Source organism: Sorex fumeus, unplaced genomic scaffold (assembly GCF_029834395.1).
Source record: "Sorex fumeus unplaced genomic scaffold, SorFum_2.1 ptg000043l, whole genome shotgun sequence".
Lineage (NCBI taxonomy): Eukaryota > Metazoa > Chordata > Mammalia > Eulipotyphla > Soricidae > Sorex > Sorex fumeus.
This window is the reverse complement of record NW_026606100.1, coordinates 23,592,670-23,599,358: the sequence shown is the minus strand read 5'-3', so window position 1 is coordinate 23,599,358 and position 6,689 is coordinate 23,592,670.

Below are 6,689 nucleotides of genomic sequence, written 5' to 3'. Positions count from 1 at the left end.
CTCTTTGTATTTGAGAGAAAGGAAGTCATTGTCTAAAATCACACAGCAAATGTGAACGTCAAGCTAGTATAAGGCTTACCATGTTCTAGTTGAATTCTTTCCTCTATTTTTACATGCTGCTTTTCAATAACTACTAAGTATAGGGATAAGAAATCTCATAAAAAGCTTTGATAAATATTATTCCTTACCTGACATGATCAGAAAAGAGGAAATATCAAGGAAAGGTAAATGAGAAGAGAACACGATATGAGAGTACATCTGAACACTGAAGCGGGAGTCCATAAGTGTCCAGTACCAATGACTGATCACTGGTGATTGGTCATTGGTCACTGGTCACTCGCGATGATCCAAACTTGTTTAGAAACAACTGCACGGGAGGCCCAAGATTCTACCAGGTGCTGGTAGGTTTGGTGGGAGAATGATGTCATAAAGCAGGCAGTTGAAAAGTAGAGGCTAGCCAATTGGGACGTCAGATATCCAAGAAGAAGACTGGATTGGATAGATTGAGATGTAGACTTAAGCAGGCTAGAGAGATGGAATCTTACAAGACAGTTATAACTGTTTCACTTTCCACAGACTCTTAGGTTAGGGAAGTGCTCCTATTATACTGATGAGCTTACATATTTCATTAAAAAATCAACAGTTATTAAGTAATAATTTATATTGCCTACTTAACAATAACATTAAGTTACTACTAGTGTATTTTGTATAATGTTTTATAATAAAAAATAAATTATATGTTAATGCATTATGATATACAATATTAATTACTTTAGGGGTAGGAATTGATGGATTATAATGAGAAATCTTCCTCTAGCAAAAAGCCCTAGGTTTAGGGTGTTCAGCTAGCCAATATGCACCCAGTAATGAATTATAGACAAGGATAGATGACACAGTATCTGCCAGCTGTAACTTGTGTCAGGCAAGCATAGACTAATACTTTGTAGGGTCTTTTAGATTTAGGGGACAATATAGCCAAATTTAGAATAAACAACTTTCACAAACTTTTATTTGATTATTTTGATTTTGGGTCCTCACCCAGTCATGCTCAGGACTTCCTCCTGGCTCCACACTCAGGAATCACTCCTGGAGGAGCTCGGTAGAGTGGGTGCAAGAGAGGTACCCTGCCCACTAATTCTCTCTCCTGCGCAAACAACTTTACAGTTTACAGATGCCTACTGATTCTTTGTGAACTACACTAGCTTCTGCTCTCCAGGTCCCTGTGGCATGTTAATATACTTCCTAACTGTCCTTGATGTCTCTGTCAATTCCAACATTGGCTCACCTGTTGGGATCTGCTGGGTTTGGGGGAGGTATATTGCATTATATTGACCTGCCATGAGACCACTGAATGCTGCACTGGAGACCCTAAAGCTTGGCCAATCCATGTGTTTGTCTACTTCTGTGTTTGTCTCATTCTCTGTGAGTGACCGCTGCTGAATAGAGGTTCAAAGTGACAATTGGATTTGGCAGATGAGAAACTATTTAGACATATTATAACCAATTATTTTGATCAACAAATTATACAATCTATTAGAAAATATCAAGTAGTATGGGATATTTGTGAACCTATAAAAAGAATCAGGAAGAATATAAGAATTACTTGAGGTCAGTTGTAATTGAACATAGTGTCGTCATCTGGATCAAAGTGATAATCCAGTGGGAAACGCACTTCCCTTGCACATGGTCGACCTGGATTCAATCCTTGCCATCCCAATAAGTATGTTCCTTGAGCCCTTGAGGATTGTCTTCATACATGGCAATCACCCTACACACTGTACTATCAATCCAGCCCCGGAAGTGTGTGTGTGTGTATATGTGTGTGCTATGTAGGTGTATTTTTGTGTGTGACTAGAGAGAGAGGATTTGGGGTAAGCCCAGTGATACTCAAGTACTCCTGTTTCTGTGCTCAGGAGTGACTCCTGGTGGTGCTCATGGGATCATATGTTGTGCTGGAGATAGAATCAGGGTCAATTACATGGAATATTAATATGTGAACCCCTACATTATTGCTCAGTGCTGGAGCAGAAATATATTTTTAAGTGAAAAAAAGATGAGCCAGTAGGAGCCTTTGCAAAAACAGAATCAGGAAGTTTGCTGGGGATGGATCACCCAAGTGGCCAGGGACTGATTTCATACTACAAGTGCAGAGATGAGCAGAGACAGAGACAGATCCTCAAAGAGTAACCAATTGACTAAGTGTAGTTTTTTAATCAGAAAATATTTGCTGATTCCTAATTAGCAAAATTAATAAAGCAAGACTGAGAAGAAGAAAGAGAGAAATAAAGAAGGAGAAAGAGAAGAAAGAAAGAAAGAAAGAAAGAAAGAAAGAAAGAAAGAAAGAGAGAAAGAAAGCAGGCAAATGTAAGGAAGAAAACAGGGATGGAAGGAAGGAATGATGGAAAGTAGAAAGGAATAAGGGTATAAAGGAAGGAAGGAAGGAAGGAAGGAAGGAAGGAAGGAAGGAAGGAAGGAAGGAAGGATAGGTGGAAGAAAGGAAGGAAGGAAGGAAGGAAGGAAGGAAGGAAGGAAGGAAGGAAGGAAGGATAGGTGGAAGAAAGGAAGGAAGGAAGGAAGGAAGGAAGGAAGGAAGGAAGGAAAGAAAGAAAGAAAGAAAGCAGGCAAATGTAAGGAAGAAAACAGGATGGAAGGAAGGAATGATGGAAAGTAGAAAGGAAGAAGGGAATAAATAAAGGAAGGAAAAAAGGAATGAAGGAAGAAAAAACGAAGGAACGGAGGAAGGAAGGAAGGAAGGAAGGAAGGAAGGAAGGAAGGAAGGAAGGAAGGAAGGAAAGAAGTTTTCGGCTGCTGGGTTTCGCTCCATTGGACCACCCCACCCCGCTCTGGGATGCCCTGAACAAAACAGGCTGGCATGGGGTCTAGGGGCATGTCTATGGTGTATTGTTCAGTGCTCTCTTCTGAAAGATTCATTGTTGAGTTTCTGGATCACTGCCATTGATGAGATTATATGGCACCAGAGGTGGTTTTTGTGTGTGACTGCCAAGTTGCTGAAAACGGGGTGAGTTGGGGAGAGGTCAACCATTCTCTGATTTCATTGAGCCTGGAGTTTTCAGTCAGAAGTCCCACATACGTGAGTTTTTCTGCAGATCACTCATAAATGAGGCTAGTCCACAATTGCCGATAGCGGCCATGATTGGGGCTTTCAAGTTCTGGAGTTTTTTGGCTACTGGGGATAGCTCCATTGGGGCGGGGAAGAGATGGGGCTCTAAATAGATTTTGAATCACTTTTTCTTTATTTTCTTATCTTCTCTTTTTTTGAGAGTTCTCTTGATTGAATCTTTATATTTTGTAAATTTTATTTTACTGTATCACCGTGAGATACACTTACAAGCTTTCATGCTTGAGTTACAAACATACAATATTCAAACACCCATCCCTCCACCAGGGCACATTCCCCACCACCATTCTTCCCAGTATACTGCCCCTTTCTGGCCCTCCCCCTGCCTTCATGGCAGACAACTTCCCACATTCTATCTCTTTGGACTTATATCTTTGATGCTAGAGCATTTCTAACAAAATATTCTCAACTAATGCCTCTTAATATGATTAAAACTGTGGCTTGTATACAGTGAGTACTTCATAAGGTCTTACTGTTTGTGGGGGCACGCCAAAATTGTCAGAGGTGACTCCAGGCCTGATACTCAGTAATTATACCTCAGTAATTAAGTTCATCCCCTAGGTCTCTGATTCACATGAGCTATTTTGAGGTCCTTGCCCATTATATGTTGTTTCCTGTATGTGTTATGACAGCTCATCTTGAAGCTCACTGTTTCTGTCCTCAGTGGGGATCATTGTACTGTTGAGCATGCACATTCTGTTTATATTTTCATCTACTGAATGCTTTATTAGTGAATTACTGGCTGCCTGTTCCATCGTTTCTTTGAGTTCAATAAACATCCTCAACATTTCACCTCTGAAATCTTTTTTGGAGAGATTGTATTTGTTGGTATTCCATATTGAGGCTTCTGAGCTCTTTTCTTCATTCACTCCTCGTGGTGGGTATTTGTGCCTTTTCTTCACGCTCCTGAGGTATTTTCGAGAGGTGACCCTCCGGTTCACTCTTGATGTTCCCCTCTTGCTGTGAGAAAGGATTCTGGATGAGCTCTTCGATGGTGCTCACCTTCTCCCCCTTCTATAACACTAGCTTCGTCTTTGGTGCTACTCCTTTGTGACCTTTCTGAGTCCTCTACTGCAGTTTCAGATATGCGTTCTTTAATGTAGACTTGTCTGTTTCTTGTTTGCTGTGATCAAAATAGGCTAGTGGACTATTGGTATAATGTGTTTGTGACAGCAAGGCTGTCCTCCTCAAAATTAGGTAATTGAGATTGAAATTTGAGTCCAAAGTGTAGAGAAAGGGGGAAATTACAGCAGCCCCATGAGGTCTTGCTTGCCTTGGAGGCCATGCCCACCGCTGCTGCTCTACTTTTGGGGGAGTAAACCCCAGTGGTGCCTGATATGGAATAAAATTCCACTTCTGATGCAGTCCTAAATTTGCTGGGGAACGCCTCTGTCCTGAGTGCCTCTGGGGGGAAAGGGGGAATGGCCAACGGTGAGGAGTCTTGCAGTTCCCTGTGCTGAGTTTCTGGGCACAGTGTCCTGGAGTGCACACCCACCAACCACTTGCCTTCTATTTTAAACCTCAATAAATGTGGTGTGCTACACTTGATCTATCAGTTGCGTAAAGTATAAGAGATTGGAAGAGATTCATTCATGGGTGATGCTAGTCTGAGCTTGTGGATAGTGGCTGTGAGAATAGAGGTGATTTAATTATTGACAATATGGCTAAAAAGAGGATAGAAAACTTTCAAAATTTGATCTATTTATTTATTTATTTCAGTTTGGGGTCCACACTTGATTAGGCTCAGGAATTGCACCTTGCTCTGCACTCAGGAATCATTCCTGGACAAGTCACTATAATAAAAAGTCAAAATAGTTTGAAAATTAATGTGGAGCAGAGGAACACACTTGTCATTTTAATTTAAGTCCCAGGTTCACGATATTGCTATGTGCCAAATAGCTACCCATGTTCCTTAACAAGTGCTGTATTTACTAAAGAGTGAAATAGAAAAATATTTTTTTAAGTTTTATATGTACTGGTTTCAAATATTTTTTGCTGGAGCACTGTATTGTTTTACAGGCTACTGTGTTATTGATGTGCTGTTTTGTTTAGGTTTTCTGTGACTGATGTAACCAATTACATGTAAGCTTAAACAAATATGCACTCCCACAAGCCAGAAATTTCATATATAGATCACTGGGAAAAAGATGTCAGCCCGGATATATGCCTTCTTTAGAAGATTTTTAGCCTCTATTTTCTGTTAAATTCTGATAACTTCCAGGAGGCTTGTCTGGTAGTTAATACACTCAGATCCTGGCCTCAAAGTTCGCATGACCTTCTCTTCTATTTTCATCATCTACTTCCTCCACTGTGTCACAAAAAGGGTTATTCCATTGACTCACCTGAAAATACACCAGATCTCTCCATTGCCAGCCATAGCATCTATTCAGTCAAGGTTTTCTAAACATAGGAATATTTGCAGGTTTGATGGTTTCTTCGAATGGCCATTATCTATTCTACACCATGATGTTGTTAACATCTAAAATTACATGAATGGACTAGATCTTTGTGTGTGTGAATACTTTGATTTTTTGTGTGTTGTATCCACACATGATGGTGCTCAGAGCTTCCTCTTGGTTTTGTATTCAGGAATCACCCCTGGCAGGGCTCAGGAAACATATGGAGTGCCAGGAAGCCAAGAAGGCCTACTGTGTTGAAGACAAGCACCCTACCCTCTGTACTATGTGTACAACAACTACCAATATTTCTTTTAGCCAATTTATGAGACCTCCAGGTCTCTGTGCATTTATACTGTGTGAAACCCTCTGCATTGGGATAGATCCATACAACAGAATATCACTCAGAGGAAGTAATAACATATTGTAGCAGAGATGAATTTTGAAAGCATCAGGGTTTAAAAATGGCTGCCAAAAAGGTCACATATCTTAAGATCCATATATGAGAAGGGTTTAGAGAAAGAAAATTCATGTAGACAAAAAGAGGAGTGTTGCCAGGAACCAGAGGAGAGAGAGAATGTAGGGGTAAGTGGGTAGTGAAGAGGCTGTTTTTGGAAATGATGGAACTGTTATGGATAAAATAAGGGTCACTCTTACTGTCACTGTCCTTCCGTTGTTCATTGATTTGCTCGAGTAGGCCCTGTCAACGTCTCCATGGTGACAATTGTTACTGTGTTTGGCATATCGAATAAGTCATGGGTAATGTGCCAGGCTTGGCCATGCGGGGAGATATTCTCAGTAGCTTGCTGGGCTCTCTGGGAAGGGTGGAGGAATCGAACACGGGTTGCCCATGTTGGCCGCTTGCAAGGCAAATGCCCTTCCCGCTGTGCTATAGCTCCAGTCCATGGATAAAATAATGGTAATAGTTGCAAAACTAGCAAGTAAAGCAAATGCAACTGAAATTTGTCTTAAATGATGTATCTCATAAAAAAATTGCTTAGGCAGGTGTGTATTTTAAAAGGGTACAAGTTCTCTTTCCTTTGCTCTTTGCCTAGAAGCACCTAGAAAAATTGAGAATAATTATTGGACTGTGTTAGATTTTTTTCTTCTTTGCAAACTCTAAATTATGTAAATGCAGTAGACCTTACCTTTTT